The following is a 17,775-nucleotide window of genomic DNA, read 5'->3' on the forward strand; positions in this document are numbered from 1 at the left end:
TTTTGCTATTGTTTCCTTCATTTCTTTTTCATTTATCTCTGACCTGATCTTTATAATTTCTTTCCTTCTGCTGGCTTTGGGGTTTTTTTGTTCTTCTTTCTCTAATTGCTTTAGGTGCAAGGTTAGGTTGTTTATTCGAGATGTTTCCTGTTTCTTGAGGTAGGCTTGTATTGCTATAAACTTCCCTCTTAGCACTGCTTTTGCTGCGTCCCATAGGTTTTGGGTTGTCGTATCTCCATTGTCATTTGTTTCTAGGTATTTTTTGATTTCTTCAGTGATCACTTCGTTATTAAGTAGTGTATTGTGTAGCCTCCATGTGTTTGTATTTTTTACAGATCTTTTCCTGTAATTGATATCTAGTCTCATAGTGTTGTGGTCGGAAAAGATACTTGATATGATTTCAATTTTCTTAAATTTACCAAGGCTTGATTTGTGACCCAAGATATGATCTATCCTGGAGAATGTTCCATGAGCACTTGAGAAAAATGTGTATTCTGTTGTTTTTGGGTGGAATGTCCTATAAATATCAATTAAGTCCATCTTGTTTAATGTATCATTTAAAGCTTGTGTTTCCTTATTTATTTTCATTTTGGATGATCTGTCCATTGGTGAAAGTGGGGTGTTAAAGTCCCCTACTATGATTGTGTTGCTGTCGATTTCCCCTTTTATGGCTGTTAGTATTTGCCTTATGTATTGAGGTGCTCCTATGTTGGGTGCATAAATATTTACAATTGTTATACCTTCCTCTTGGATCGATCCCTTGATCATTATATAGTGTCCTTCTTTGTCTCTTGTAATAGTCTTTATTTTAAAGTCTATTTTGTCTGAAATGAGAATTGCTACTCCAGCTTTCTTTTGATTTCCATTTGCATGGAATATCTTTTTCCATCCCCTCACTTTCAGTCTGTATGTGTCTCGAGGTCTGAAGTGGGTCTCTTGTAGACAGCATATATATGGGTCTTGTTTTTGTATCCATTCAGCCAGCCTGTGTCTTTTGGTGGGAGCATTTAATCCATTTACATTCAAGGTAATTATCGATATGTATGTTCCTATTCCCATTTTCTTAAATGTTTTGGGTTTGTTATTGTAGGTGTTTTCCTTCTCTTGTGTTTCTTGCCTAGAGAAGTTCCTTTAGCATTTGTTGTAAAGCTGGTTTGATGGTGCTGAACTCTCTCAGCTTTTGCTTGTCTGTAAAGGTTTTAATTTCTCCATCACATCTGAATGAGATCCTTGCTGGGTAGAGTAATCTTGGTTGTAGGTTTTTCTCCTTCATCACTTTAAGTATATCCTGCCACTCCCTTCTGGCTTGCAGAGTTTCTGCTGAAATATCAGATGTTAACCTTATGGGGATTCCCTTGTGTGTTATTTGTTTTTTTTTTCCCTTGCTGCCTTTAATATGTTTTCCTTATATTTAATTTTTGACAGTTTGATTAATATGTGTCTTGGCGTGTTTCTCCTTGGGTTTATCCTGTATGGGACTCTCTGTGCTTCCAGGATTTGATTAACTATTTCCTTTCCCATATTAGGGAAGTTTTCAACTATAATCTCTTCAAATATTTTCTCAGTCCCTTTCTTTTTCTCTTCTTCTTCTGGGACCCCTATAATTCGAATGTTGGTGCGTTTAATGTTGTCCCAGAGGTCTCTGAGGCTGTCCTCAGTTCGTTTCATTCTTTTTTCTTTATTCTGCTCTGCAGTAGTTATTTCCACTATTTTATCTTCCAGGTCACTTATCCGTTCTTCTGCCTCAGTTATTCTGCTAGTGATCCCGTCTAGAGTATTTTTAATTTCATTTATTGTGTTTTTCTTCGTTGCTTGGTTCCTCTTTAGTTCTTCTACATCCTTGTTAAATGTTTCTTGCATTTTGTCTATTCTATTTCCAAGATTTTGGATCATCCTTACTATCATTATTCTGAATTCTTTTTCAGGTAGACTACCTATTTCCTCTTCATTTGTTAAGTCTAGTGTGTTTTGACCCTGCTCCTTCATCTGCTGTGTGTTTTTCTGTCGTCTCATTTTGCTTATCTTACTGTGTTTGGGGTCTCCTTTTCACAGGTTGCAGGTTCGTAGTTCCCGTTGTTTTTGGTATCTGTCCCCAGTGGCTAAGGTTGGTTCAGTGGGTTGTGTAGGCTTCCTGGTGGAGGGAACTAGTGCCTGAGCTCTGGTGGATGAGGCTGGATCTTGTCTTTCTGGTGGGCATGTCCACGTCTGGTGGTGTATTTTGGGGTGTCTGTGGCCTTATTATGATTTTAGGCAGCCTCTCTGCTAATGGATGGGGCTGTGTTCCTGTCTTGCTAGTTGTTTGGCATAGGGTGTTCAGCACTGTAGCTTGCTGGTCATTGAGTGATGCTGGGTCTTGATGTTGAGATGGAGATCTCTGAGAGATTTTTGCCGTTTGGTATTACGTGGAGCTGGGAGGTCTCTTGTGGACCAGTGTCCTGAAGTTGGCTCTCCCACCTCCGAGGTACGGCCCTGATGCCTGGCTGAAGCACCAAGAGCCTTTCGTCCACACGGCTCAGAGTAAAAGGGAGAAAAAATAGAAAGAAAGAAAGAAAGAAAGAAAGAAAGAGGCTATAATATAGTGAAGTAAAATAAAGCTATTATAAAGCAAAGCTATACAGACAAAATCTCCCCCAGAAGCATATACATATACACTCACAAAAAAAAAAGGAAAAGGGGAAAAATTAATATATTCTGCTCCCAAAGTCCACCTCCTGAATTTGGGATGATTCGTTGTCTATTCAGGTATTCAACAGATGCAGGCACATCAAGTTGTTTGTGGAGTTTTAATCCGCTGCTCCTGAGGCTGCTGGGAGAGATTTCCCCTCCTCGTCTCTGTTCGCACAGCTCCTGGGGATCAGCTTTGGATTTGGACCCGCCTCTGCGTGTAGGTCGCCTGAGGGCGTCTGTTCCCCGCCCAGACAGGACGGGGTTAAAGGAGCAGCTGCTTCAGGGGCTCTGGCTCACCCAGGCCGCGGGGAGGGAGGGGTACAGAGGAGGCGGGGCGAGCCTGCGGCGTCAGAGGCCGGCGTGACGTTGCACCAGCCTGAGGTGCGCAGTGCGTTCTCCCAGGGAAGTTGTCCCTGGATCACGGGACGCTGGCAGTGGCGGGCTGCACGGGCTCCCGGGAGGGGTGGTGTGGCAAGTGACCTGTGCTCGCACACAGGCTTTTTGGAGGCGGCAGCAGCATCCCCAGCGTCTCATGCCCGTCTCTGGGGTCCGCGCTGATAGCCGCGGCTCGCGCCCGTCTGTGTAGCTTGTTTAGGCGGCACTCTGAATCCCCTCTCCTTGCGTGCCGCGAAACAAAGAGGCAGGAAAAAGTCTCTTGCCTCTTCGGCAGCTGCAGACTTTTTCCCGGTCTCCCTCCCAGCCAGCTCTGGTGTGCTAACCCCTTCAGGCTGTGTTCACGCTGCCAACCCCAGTCCTCTCCCTGCGATCCGACCGAAGCCCAAGCCTCTGCTCCCAGCCCTGCCCGCCCCGGCGGGGGAGCAGACAAGCCTCTCGGGCTGGTGAGCGCTGCTTGGCGCCGAGCCTCTGTGCAGGAATCTCTCCGTTTTTCCCTCTGTGCCCCTGTTGCTGTGGGATCCGCGCTGTTAGCCGCGGCTCGCGCCCATCTCTGAAGTTCGTTTAGGCGGCGCTCTGAATCCCCTCTCCTCGTGCACCAGGAAACAGGGAAGAAAAAGTCTCTTGCCTCTTCGGCAGCTGCAGACTTTTTCCCGGACTCCCTCCCGGCTAGCTGTGGTGCACTAACCCCTTCAGGCTGTGTTCACGCCGCCAGCCCCAGTCCTCTCCCTGCGATCCGACCGAAGCCCGAGCCTCAGCTCCCAGCCCCGCCCTGTCATGGGGTTTTGAAAGACTCCAGTTTTTTAATGTGATGCTCCACACAATGCTTAAAAAATGATTCATGATAGTTGCCTTTCATGTAATATGTTTTAATACCTGTGCTTTTGTGATGATCCCTTTTGTTTAAATGAGTAGGTTGTTCAGCCCCAAAACTACTAGAATTCATGATCATTTGTTCTAGTTTTTGTCTGACCTTTTACTGAGAGAGTTCTTGACCATTATACTTTCATGATAGGTTTTTAGTATGTATTGTGTATTCACACTTTGTTTGAATTTGTTATTATTTGTATCCTCTTAGATTTGTCTTTTCTATACTAAAACTAACAGTCATTACATTTCTTCTCTTTCATTTTCCCCTTTTAACTAGTTTAAAGTGTGATTTGAAGGTCAAGATCATGATCAAAAGAATGCAGTGCATTTCTGAGCTCCACCAGTTTTTGCTTGTGAGGTTTACATGCCACTGCCGCCCTTCCTAGTTATGAACTGAGATTCATTTTGTGATGTTTTTTGCTCATAGGTTATATACAGTTATTCTTCAGTTCTATAATTGTGAAGTACGTTGGATGATTTTTTGGTACTAAAGGCAGGGTTATTATTGCACATCGAAAAAGCGGTTTTTAGATTGGATTATGCATTATGTGTGTGCGTATATGTTTCTGTTTTTTTCCATACCCAAAATTACAAACCTGCCATGGCTGGTCTTGTGCAGGACTCTTCCACACGTGAGAAAATGAGTGTTGTCTATATGTGAAATCTGTATAGACTTCACAAGTGACCTTTTGTCTTTCATCAAAAGCACTTGACCTGCAGCAGTGTGGCCTCACCAGTGAAGGAGCAAAGGCTTTACTAAAGGCCCTTGAAACCAACAGAACTCTGGTCATTCTGGATATAAGAAAAAATCCACTTGTTGGTATGTGGTCACTTTTTTTTTTTAATTGATTAACACATAGCAAAACAAAAAGTTTGTTCATGTGTTGACAGTTTTTAAAACTTAATGTGTTTAACTTTCCTCATCATATACAGTTGTCCCTTGAACAACGTGGGGGTCAGGGGTGCTGACCCCTACGCAGTTGAAAATCTGGGTATAAGTTTATAGTCATTGGTTCTGCATCTGTGGATTCAACCAACCTTGGATCGTGTAGGACGATAGTACATACTTATTGAAAAATATCCGTGTGTCAATGGACCCGTGAGGTTCACACCCATTTGTTCAAGCGTCAACTGTACTTTTCTAGTGTTGCACTTCCCTTATGTTTTTAGCAGATAATGTACTAATTAAAGTGAGTTATACCTTTAAATTGTTCTTATCTCTACTCTGAATAGAGGTGAACCTAGATACTAAACCTGCTTCCACCAAGAGCATTATTTCCTTCTCGTTCAACCTGTGATTTTTTGCAAGGAGTACTTTATTCATTTGTCAGTTTCACAGGTAATTTTTTTTAACACCTTCTGTGTGCCAGATACCGCTCAGGCAGTAGGGATAAAGCAGTGAACCAGACAGGCAAAAGTCTTGCCCTCATGGAGCTTACATTCTAGTGAAGGAGTTCAGATAGAAATGAGTAAACAGATAAGTAATATAATTTTAGATAGTAGGAAGTGCAAAGATATCTTAATGTAAGGAGAGTGGGGGGGGAGCAGGTAGGACTCCATTGGATAGGTTTGTTAGGGGACAGCTTCACTGGAGAAGTGGCAGTTGAACAGAGACCTGAATGAAGAGAGGAGCAAGCCATGGAAGATCTGGGGTAAGCACATTCCGGGACAAGGAGGCAATGCGTATGCAGGCATGTAGGTGGGTGGAGTATTTAAGGAAAAGCAAGGAGGCCAACGTGGCCAGAGTACTGAGTGAAGAAGAGTGTGGTATGACATGAGTTCAAGGAGCTAGCCAGGGGTCTGATCTTGTAAAGTCTTGAAGGCCAGAGTAAAGATGTGGATTATTCTAAATGAGTAGAGGGTTTTGAACTGGAAAAAGGCATGATCCAAATAGTATCTGAATAAGATGACCTGGTATAGAGAATAGACTCGGGGTGGAGGGGGGATAAAGAAGAGAAACAGGGAGACCAGTTAGGAGACTGTCACAGTGGTCCAAATAAGAGATGTTTATGGCTTAGCTTAGGTTGGAAGTTTGGAGCAAGTGAAAAGTATTTGAATTCAGGTTGTGTTTTGAGGGTGTAGCTAACAAGAATTGTAGATAGATTAGATGTGAGGTATGAAGGAAATAGTAACAAGGAGACAAGTTGTTGATGATTATGTGTGCAACTGGGTAGTATCACTTAGAAGAAGGGGGCTGATGGGAGGAGCAGCTTTTGAGGGAATATCAGGACTTTGGTTTGATATCTTAGATGCCCTTTAGGTATCTAAGTGTCTGGACAGTGCTCAGACTGTACTTTCTATCCAGAGGTATCCAAAGCCACTTTAGATGCAAAATGTTTAAAGTTGACCTTTGCTGCTGCCAAAATAGTAGCCACTGGGGGCAGTCTGCAAGATGGCATCATAGGTTTCTGAGGAAGAAATTAGAATACACAAAGGGGGAAATAAGTGTATAATTACATAATGAAGATTTCATGTTTAATTTTATGGGAAAAGCAATAATTAGTTGGCTTTTGGTTTTAAATGGAAATAGCCACTCATTGGGAAATAATTACTCTAATTTCAATTTATTTTACTTTAGATCATTCTGTGATGAAAGCAGTTATCAAAAAAGGTCTCCAGAATGGAAGGAGTGCCAAGTCAGAGGTATATAACGTGTTTTTGTTCTCTCAGAAGAATTTCTCTTTAATGGCTTGTTTTTCTTTCTTTCTTAAAGAAAATTATCAGGGTACTTTCTGCCATCTTAAAACTAAGTTTTTAGTCAAATCAAATGGCTTTTCTGTTTTTGAAAATATTGTGTGATGCTTTAATTTAGGTTCCCAGAAATGCAGATTGAAAACCTTTTATTAACTTAAAGTATCTTAATTTCCAATTAAGATCAAACCCTCATAAGTTACCTGTAACTGAAATGGCATATTTATCATTTCTGTCTCAGTACTAGTGGATAACTTCTCCATCGTGAAGGAACCATCCAAAGCTGCTAGACAGAAAAAGAAAACTATAATTTTGGGAAGTGGTTGAAAAGGAAAAGTTACTATTAGAATTGGTAACTCTTTCTTGTTTTTAATGCTACTAGAACTTATACCCCTTATGTTTCCGGTGTGCTAAAATTAAAACAGCCAATATTAACTGCATGCATATTAGGAGGCCTAGAATTATTTTGATACTTAAGAGAATTTATAGAATATAGATATAATAAATGAATTTAAAGAGATGTTAATATTAACCATATTAACCAACATTATTGTTTGAATTTCATAAAAAGTTCATTATTTTGAAAATACTTCCTGGTTGATGATTACTTCTAATACTTTGCAATTGAAATTTGGGGTGCACTTTGATGATAATTTTAGTAGTGGTGCTTTTGAGGGATGATTTTTTTTTTATATGAAGAATTACCTTTTGTGCTGTATGAAACAAAATTTCTTCCCAGTTCCAACCTTCCCATTGTTCCCTGCTTCTTTCTTAGGAATTCTTACCTAAATTTTTGAATCAGATAATATCTTGTTTCTCTCAACGATAAAAAAAACTTGAAATATGTATTATCCTTATAAAAGACTTCTACAGACAAGTTTATTGACCTAGATGGAACATTTTAGAAAAACATTTTCTAAATGTTTAATGTATATTTAAATTTCCAAATGATAGTTAACCCAGGATTTTACAACTAAGCCTAGAATTTTGTTACCAAATATAATAAAAAGCTTTTAAAACCCTTTAACAATCAATGGTATAAGTTTCACATTCTCCTGAATATATAAATTTGGTATACTTCACTTCTCCTGATAACGTTTGTATTGTTTCTAAGAGACCTTAACTTTTAATTTTCTGGAACATATTATCGTTAGTCACAAATCGTCTTTTTTTTTTTTTTTTGGTGATAAGAATGAATAGCAGGAGCAGCATTTGTTAAACCAAATCTAATATGAAACTGACTCTTTCTTGTGAGTAAATTTGAATTTTGAAATAGTAAAACAATAAGGTTTAATATAAAGCAAAATAAATTTTTTATGTTTATGATCTGCCAATTTCCCAGAAAAAGTTTTGTGGTGACTTTAGTTATATACCAGATATATTAAAATCACCAATGGACAGCACATATTTTACTCAGGTGCCATCTGAAAGTTTTAAAAGTTTGTTGACATAATATCACTGAACTGTCCACTTTAAAATGTTTGAAATGATAAATTTTCTGTTTTGTGTATTTTACCACAATTTTTTAAAAATGTGTTGTTTCAAGATTTTTAGGTTTTATAAAGGTATTGTATTAGCATAACAATGAAAAATTTAAAAGACCATCTCTAATCTCATTATCCTATCAAGCATTGTTTACATTTTTATTTTCTCTTCCTGTTGTCTATAAACATAATTCCATATAGCTTCAATATAATTTGCCATTCTTTTCATACTAAATTTAAATTTTATGATTCATTGTTATACTTTTTAACATTGGATTCAGAAGGTTTCATTGAGTTGGTCCATTTTTTAAATTGGTGAAAAATTGGAAATAACCTAAAATAAACTATTGTAAACATCTTCATAAATACAACTTTTCTTACTATTGTAAACATCTTCATAAATACAACTTTTCTTTTTCTACTTAAAGATGTATGTTTTTGATTCTCCATTAATCAACTTGCTTGGACAATAGTGTATTAAATAGAAATTGTTAAGAGTGTTTATGAAGTCAAAAAAAAAGCTTATGATTTGTCTGCCAATTGTTATTTCAAGACAGTGATATTTTAATAATCAAATAGTACATACAAAGAAGTTAAGATTTGTGGTATCACACTAATTACATATTATTATTAAAATTTATATGATATGTAAAGCATTCTTAAAATAGCTGAGTTGCCTTTTGCTATAATATTAGAAATGGAAATATATATAAATAAAACATGTATATGTAAAACATATTAGGAATTCTGTAATATTAGTACCTGGTGGTATATAATAAGGCATCACGGAATGAGAATAAAACAATTAAAAAAATTTTTTTTTATTTAACGTGATTAAACAAAGTGGAAATGTAAGTGAAGTATACAAGCTGATTGAGCTATTTTAAGAGTAATTTTATTTCTTGGACTATTTTTTTATTTGCCTCAGTTATTTGGAGACATAGAGGTAAGCCAAATCAATAGCTGGGTATATACTTAGATCCAGGTGAGTATAGGGGTAAGATAATGGTGTGAATTGTGTCACATTTATATTGTAATTATGTATGTCTAAAAAAGATGGGAAATTTTATTAGAAATTTTTTTTATCTCCTAACACAAAAAGTGTAATTAAAAAAAATTTTAATACAAATGTATTTGCATTAGTTTCTGAAAGTAAAGGAAGGGTATACACATACAAACCACATGCATACAGACATTTTTTTGGGAGGGTAATTAAGTTAAAAAACAAAATAAAATAGCACAAAATGAACTGAGCTCCTATATATTTTTAAGAGGCATGTTAAATCACACAAGATCATGTGTTGATTATCAATAAGCTACACTCTATGAAATAGTTATCCTATATTACCACATACACTCTATTTTACACTCCATCCTAATGCCGCTAAAATGTAGTAGAAAGCAGCAGCATAGCACAGGGAGATCATCTCGGTGCTTTGCGATGACCTAGAGGGGTGGGATAGGGAAGGTGGGAGGGAGGCTCAAGAGGGAGAGGATATGGGGACACGTGTGTGCATATGGCTGATTCGCTTTGTTGTGCAACAGAAACTAATGCAGAATTGTGAAGCAATTATACTCCAATAAAGATCTATTAAAATAAATAAATTAAATAACATGAAATATAGTAGATTTGAAGGATAAATATAACCATTTTAACCTATGATGTTTGTTTTCAGTAAATTCAAATTAAATATTTAAATGTGAATTTTAATATATGGCTTGTTCTAAATAAAATATTAACACATAGGTCTAGTTTTTGCAACCAAATATTTCATATAAAGATACTTGCCTCTTTACTACTGAAATATAGGATAAGTCTCCACATTTCACTCTTTTATCCAGTGGGTTTCATTTGTTTTTTTGTGTGTTTTCTATATGAAATCAAAGGAGCAGTGAAGGTTGACAGGCTTATAGGAGAGTAACATTGACTCACCTACCACCCAGCAACTTGCAGTCTTATAACTTTTATTGTTTTTACATAGAAAAATTCATCTTAAATTGAAATTTTGGTCTAATTCTGAAGATTCTGTTTGGCAGAAGTCATGGGTGTACCTGTGTTTCGCTATCCTTGAGATTCAGAAATGCCAAAGGTATTCTAAGATTCAATAAACTTGAGTGTTTCTGTATGATACATAAAATGTATCATACTTTGGGATTTTTTAAAAATTTATTTTTCCATTTCTGCACATCCCAGTACTTTTGTTTTAGTTAAAATAACTTGTTACTGTAGAGAACTTATATTTTTTAAAAATGCTGGCTTATGTAAAACCTTTTTACAAAACGATCCTTTTTTTAATGGCCTTGGCATCATTGTCCAGTGCCTGTTTGATTCCTTTCAAACTGTACATGTTTGAGAGTTGCTCTGTAGACCTTTGGTGCATCTTGATTCCTTCTTTCGTGCTTCGTCAAACATAGGATTGGCCACAAAGAAACCTGTAAGTAATGGAAGGAAACACTCTGCTGGTAAAGAATGTTATGGTCCTGAACCTCTACCACTTGGTGTGTCTGGTTTCCTGCCATGGCATACTGCAGAACGTGCAAAAAGCAACAGGTAATGTGTTTGCATTCCCTGTCTTTTTCAGTCGTTCAGAATTCTTTATTTTGGAACTTCTATTACGTGGGCGGTCTCTGGTGCTTTCTATAGAGGAAAAAAGATAACTCACACATGGCTTCTGCCTAATGAGCCCTCTAAGGAAGTAAAACAAAAAGTAACTGGAAGTTTCAAGTTGTTTCTCAAGTGTCACAACAGAGGTAACCCCGTGGGAGTCATGAGGAGACTAAAATTATCTCCAATTGTGCAGGTGAGAAAAGTTTCACTAAAGGCAGGTGTAGTTGAGCCAAGCCCTACAGCACAGAAGTAGGAATTTGGATATATATGAATGGGAAAAGACATTTTAGGCATGGGAAGTAGTTTAATGCAGAACGGATGAGAAATCTGCATTAGACCTATTCTAAATCAACTGGCTTATTAACTCAGTAAATCAGATTTAGTGATTCAAACTAGCTTTAGCTGATTACTTATCCAAGGGATAGCTGTTCATAGTAATTTTTGTCATAGAACAGTCAATAAAATTGTTGAATTATAGCTTTAGGCTTGCTAAGTGAAATAGATTGCTCTAGATGATTTTCAAGTGACTTACTTGGTAGTATTCATGAAATTGGGGGTTAACAGTTGCTTCAGAAAACAAAGAGAATTGATTTTAAATAGTACTTGAAGGAGTTACTGTGTAAAGTATCTGTTCAGTAGCTCATGTTAAATGGATGTTTATAATCCATGTTGGACAACCAACTAATTTTTTGCAAATGGTAATGTGAATTGCTGTTGCATAAACTATAGTGTTGAATCCCCAGTCTTTGCACTTGAGTTTAACAACTCTGTGGTTTCCTATCTTCTTGGTGAGACACTTAATCTCAGGTCCATCCTCGTCACACAGAGTGGTAAATTAGAGAACGATTAATATCACCATTTAAAGAAGTGAGACTGAAATCTCAACCATCCTGAACATAGGAACTGAAGGGACCTCTCAGCAGTTCAGAGAGTTATCACCAAGCCAGTCGGCTGAATTCTGTTCAGTTTTCTCTGTAGCAGAGCCCTCCAGGTCCTTCTTTTGAGCTTATTTATTTTTATACACAATTCTGTATGGATACTGTACATAATACTAAATAGTTGTATTAACTGGATTTAACTGGTGATGTATTTACATCAAGATCTAACTTGGTTTTGTTGATATCCTTTTAGGGGCTTTCCATTCATCAAACTCGTGATGTATGTAGTCAGGTGCAGGTATATAGCTATCATATTTATGATATGTAGGGGTCGAATTGGGAAAGGTGGGTGGTCATTCTTTTTGCTTTTTAAACTGACAGAGCCTTACAAGAAGCATTTCCCTCTCTGAAATAAATCCATGTAAAACTTGTCTGGTCGCTCTCCCAATGCAACTGTGTAGTTGTGTGGATTTTGCACACAACTGGCAGCCTTGTGGTTATGTCTGTGAACAAGGAAGCCTGTTCTTCAGTCCGCAAATCAGCTGTTACCCAGTGAAATGAACTTGACTGCCATTTCTGACCCCTCACATGGAGCTGTCATACTCAAGAATGTTCATATGTTTTCAAGAAATGTTGTTTGCGGGCTATATGTACAACTTCCTGATCTGAAAGCCAATATAAAGCAACATCTCCCAAACCTCTGCTCTCTCACCAAGGCCACACACATTCCCTCGCTTATGGCCTCATGGCAAGCTAATACTGTCAGTATCAGATTCTCCTTCCCAGTGGTCTTGGGAGACTGCATAGTTGCTCTGTGAAAGGCACCACTGCTGAGATCGAGAGAAGAGCACCTTGGGTGTCAGTCCTGCCCTTGCATGCCCAGAGGGAGGGGTGTGCGCCTCGTTCTCCTGTTGGGAATTTCCCATGCTGCAGTTTTGCTGCTTGTTGTGAAAATGATGTCCTAGTGACTTGTCTTCTGCGTAGTTATATAATCCCAGCACACTTCTGTATGATCTGTAGACTTTTACGGGGTTGTGGCCAGGTCAGTTTTTAAATGTTTGGAAATGTCCTATGGAACAACATTGCAGTGGCAGTGACGCTTGATAGGAGAATTGTATTACTGTTACCCTAGTTTTGGCTTAAGGGTGATGAGAAGATGAAATTTTTGATGGGTCAGTTTTAGTTGTGTATGTGTATGTGATTTATTTTTTAAAATTCAAACGTCTGTTATTCACAGCTTAGATATGTTGACTTTCTGATTATTCATCAGTCCCTTTACTGATGTATTTTCCTCCGAAAAACTACATTTTCTTCCAGACTGTTTTCGTCTGATGGTAAAGAATACATTTTTCATTTGCAGTATAAAGTTGATCTGAGAAAAAATGTTTACCTTGGCTCTTCACTTGGCTTCTGTGAAAGAAACTTAATAACATGGGCAGTTCCCATTACTAATCCTAACCATGTACAACAGAGGTCTGTACAGTAACATAGCAAAAATAAGTTACTGTACTTTTACTTAGTCATTGCCTGTTTTAGACTAAGGAGCAGTGAGAGACATTTATAAATAATGATACCTCAGATCACTTTTGTTAAATATCCTCTAATATGTGGATATTTGATATCTGGCTTGTGTTATCTTTTATACAATCTTGTCTTCTTTCTTTGCACTTCAGTTTAACAACTTGTGGTTTCCTATCTTCTTCTTGTGACACTCAGGTCCATCAGAATTTCCTGTGACTGTGACAGTAGAGAGTCCTTCCTCCTCAGAAATCAAAGAGGTCGAAGATTCCTCAGAAAGTGTTCAGGAAGAGCCAGAGAAAATCAGTTTGAAACAAGAAGCATTGCAGATACGAAGTTATCAGTTTAAAGCTATAGAGAAGATTATTTTTCAAATGGAAGCCTGGTTGCAACACTGCACAGCTTGAGTGAGGGTTCTGTTTTCTCCTCCCATCTGCATCGTATCCCCTTGAATGGTTCCTTAAGCTTAGACCAAGGTGAATGGTGGACATTTGAACTCTAAGGAATAAAAATCAAAACATGTCGTTAGTAATATAGTTTCCTTTCCTTAGAACCTTAGGATATTCGATTTAGGGAGAACCTTAGTGATCATAAGACAAAGAAATTGAGTTCTGAATGAATATAGTCAGCTGATTCAGTGCTTTTGTTTTACAAATGAGAAAATTGACAGTTCTAGTTGAACTCTCTTTTTATAAGAGGAAAATATGGCCTCATTTTAAATAAAAGTAAGGTTGAACAATGTTTTGTTGTTAATATTCTCCTTTCCTAAAATAAAAAACATCAAGAAGCTACGTTATATTCCCTCATAAACCTGGCACCTAATGTGATTCCATACTTTTGTTTGTACGGACAGAAAAGAAAAATTGATTTTCATAAGAAACTTTTGCACCTCAAAAATAATATATTTGTTTTATTTCAACTTTAATGCAGAGCTGAACATTTCTAGTAAATAAGGGAATACCATTTGGGGGGACCTTGTCTTTGTGCTACAAAGTCCATGTTTAATTTTTAAAAATTATTTAATATGATTCTCTTTCCGTATGAAACATGAAACTTGACAGGTTTCAGAACTAATTATCCCATTATTGTAGGACTATGGTAATTACTCTTTGATTTTCAAAAGAGAATGTTAGATTTTTATGTTTTTAATTAAAATTAATGATAATATAGAGAAATTTTAAGAAAACTTAGAAAATTATGAAATGTTACAGTAGGAGAAATCTATAGTTCATGTAGAGTTACCCCCTTTCGTTTTATAAATGAGCACCTACAATTTGTAGCACGTAAGTGGTCTCTTAGTAAATTGCAGAGTACGACAAGACCCTAGAGCATCTAACCTGCATTCCTTGTCATTTTAGATGTGTTGTATTCGTTTCCTTTTTGAGTAGAACAGGAGATTGTATTTCTAAAAGCAGTGATAGACTGGGGAAGACCAAGAACTTTAAACACTGGGACCACAGAATAGCAGATTCATAATGCACTGAGAACTCTTGCAGCTCTTCTCCATTTTGACAAGACACTACAAGGATGGTATCAAAGTGTTTAAGTACATAAGCCAACAACAGTCAAGAGATTTCAACATAGTTTTGAAAGACGGAAGACAAGTGGAAGAGTGTGAAACTGAAGCAGTAGAACAGAGGAAAAGCATCACCTAGAATATGCACAGGGACCACCTGCAACTGAGGAGGATTCTGACCCCACCTGCAGAAGTAGCTTCATGCTTTGATGCGCATGTAGGAGAGAGGGTGGAGTTAGTTAAAAGTGTGACTGAAATAGGGGAGCTAATTGAAGGGTTGTGTTTGGAGGACTGGATTCCCAGCCCCGCCCTCACGCTCCTGAAATGAGATGGTTTCATTTTGAAAACAGTGAAACTGGGGAGAACTAGGGCTGCTAGTGTGAGTTTTTACACCCTAGAAAAGAGTGTTTGGGGGGGATCCTATTACAGTCACTCCCCACTTCTTCCTGCATAAGAAGCCAATCAATCGTTGACTTCAGGGAGCTTTCTGCGCTCATTCTTAAATAGAAAATAACTGTCATTTGCCTGATAGTTGAGTAAAGCTTACAACATGAGAGAGGGGGAAAAAGAGTGAAAACATATCCTGGTAGGACCGGGGACAATTTAGGGAACAAAATAATTTAAGAAAAAACCCTAATTAGTATCCTGAGAGAGGTTTAAAAAGAGCTAGCAACTATAAAATAAGACTAGAGTGTTAATTAAAAAGAGAATGGTCAGAAAGCGAGAGGTGTCTTGGAAATGAAAATATGGTTGCTGAAATAAATTCAGTAGATATTTAAAAAATTTCTCAGTATATAAAAAAGAACAACACATGGAAAATGTGATAGCAATATGTTAGAGAGGCTGCATCTGGGAGATCCAACATGTTACTATTAGAAACTCCAGACCCAGACAAAAAATGGAGGGAAGCTGTCAAAGGGCAACAAAATTCCCCACAGCTGAAAGTAGACATCAGGCCTCAGATTGAAAATAGTTACTCAAGTTTTGAGCAAGATGAACAAGAATAGACTCATACCTAGGCACCCTTCATTGTGAAACTTTAAAATACTGAAAAAATAAAATACATTGGGCTTCCCTGGTGGCACAGTGGTTAAGAATCTGCCTGCCAACGCAGGGGACATGGGTTCCATTCCTGGTCCGGGAAGATCCCACATGCCGTGGAACAACTAAGCCCATGTGCCACAACTACTCTAGGCATGCAGGCTTCAGTGGCCCGCATGCCACAACCACTGAAGTCTGCATGCCTAGAGCCTGTGCTCTGCAACAGAAGAAGCCACTGCAATGAGAAGCCCGAGCACCGCAACGAAGAGTAGCCCCCGTTCACTGCAACTAGAGAAAGCCCGCGCAGCAATGAATACCCAATGCAGCCAAAAATAAATTAATTAATTAATTAAAAGAAAAATAGAATAAAATACTGAGAGGATACATGCATTCCAGAGAGAAAAATACTGGTCACCTAAAAAAAAAAGTTAAAATCTGACTTTATCATAGTTGTCATCAGCACCATGGATGCTGGAAGGTATTAGAAAGATACCTCCAAATTTTTCCAGCACATAATTTTCACCCTAGGGTTTTGTATCCAGCCAAACTATCAGTCATAAGTGGAGGCTGAATGAGATATTTTGTACACAAAGAAATTTGAAAAATTTACCTCCTGTGCTACACCTTAAGCTATTTATAGAAATAATCCAGCAAAATGAGGCAATAAACCAAGAAAGAAGGTAATAGGGAATTCAGTGCAGAGAGCAGCTAGTCTAGATTGGAGAGGCTTCTATTGATTGTGTGATTGAGAGCTTAGAAACACCTTGAGGCATATTGTACTTACTAGGTATTAGGCACTGTTGGAAGGGAGGAGGGAGAGGAAGAGGAGAAGGAACTTGAACTCCAGAGGAGAAAAGCTATACTGACATAAACATGAAGCAAACTAAACTATGGCTGATTTTTCACCTACTATTGGTGAGGAAGAGAAGAATCCACTTAAACTTGACACTATAGATGCCCCCGTTTTCAGTGACACACAGGGGTAATGACCACCTATCTAATTTGTTGTCCAAACCAGAACTTGTCCAAACTCCTTACACTTCAATAGTGTAAGGAGGCGCTCTAATGCTGTAACATCAGGACAACAGGTATAAACTGGAACAGCCCAAGGCGGCTTGGGGTATGTGGTCACCCTGCACAAGGGCAGTGACACTGACACAGTATGGAACGAGGTGTAGTCTATACACAGAGACACAGTACATCTGCAGTGGGCAATATTAATTTAATTGTAAAAATGGCAATACTGTCTTGGTTTGCAGCTTTTATTGTCAACTTGCCTGTAATAACAAATAACTAACCTAAACTATACTTAGTATGTATTAGTATTAACTTGGTATGTACTGAAATGTATTGTGTACTAGTATGTACTTAGTATATGTTAGGCTCTAAGTGTTTTTGCATATATTTACTCATTTAATCCTCTGAATAGCCTTATGAGGTTGGTGCTAATATCATTCCCACTTTTGAGAAAAGGATGCTAAGACAGGGAAGGAACTTGCCCAGGCTGTACGGAACTTAGGGTTGGATCGAGGCTTTGAGTTTAGGCTCTCTGCCTGTTCTCTTAAACCTTACTCCCTACTGACTCTCAAATGACAGAAGACTTAACTGCACATAGAACAGAATATAAATTTCAACTTTGACAACGTAAAAGCTAGGTTTGGAAGGTAGACAGGAGGTAGAAAAAAGGGAAGATGGTATGAATGTCCTCATTTTACAAAGCGTGACGTTGAGAGAGTTTATACTGGATCAACAATGTAGGTTTTTAAGTATATCACTAAAGTCAAAGAGATCATGAGCAGTGGAATAACTAATGATGACATAACTTTACTGAGCATTGTGGACATAGGAAAGAGTGTAAAGGAACTAAACCCTTACTTAGTAAATCAGAAAGTGAACAGATAATGCCTCAAATTTAGTCAGAAAATAGTCATGTAAGAGTATTACTTGGAAATGGAGAAGAATTCAAAATAACAATAGTTGGACCTCCCTGGTGGCTCAGTGGTTAAGAATCTGCCTGCCGAGGCAGGGGACACAGGTTCGAGCCCTGGTCCAGGAGGATCCCACATGCCGCGGAGCAGTGAAGCCCGTGCTCCACAACTACGCAGCCTG

At 38.1% G+C, this 17,775-nt stretch overlaps 1 pseudogene; it reads left to right on the forward strand.

The window, feature by feature from the left end:
• LOC132371762 (centrosomal protein of 78 kDa-like) overlaps window positions 1-17,775 on the forward strand; it is a 70,180-nt pseudogene that overhangs the window by 43,284 nt on the left and 9,121 nt on the right.

Source organism: Balaenoptera ricei, chromosome 1, assembly GCF_028023285.1.
Source record: "Balaenoptera ricei isolate mBalRic1 chromosome 1, mBalRic1.hap2, whole genome shotgun sequence".
NCBI lineage: Eukaryota > Metazoa > Chordata > Mammalia > Artiodactyla > Balaenopteridae > Balaenoptera > Balaenoptera ricei.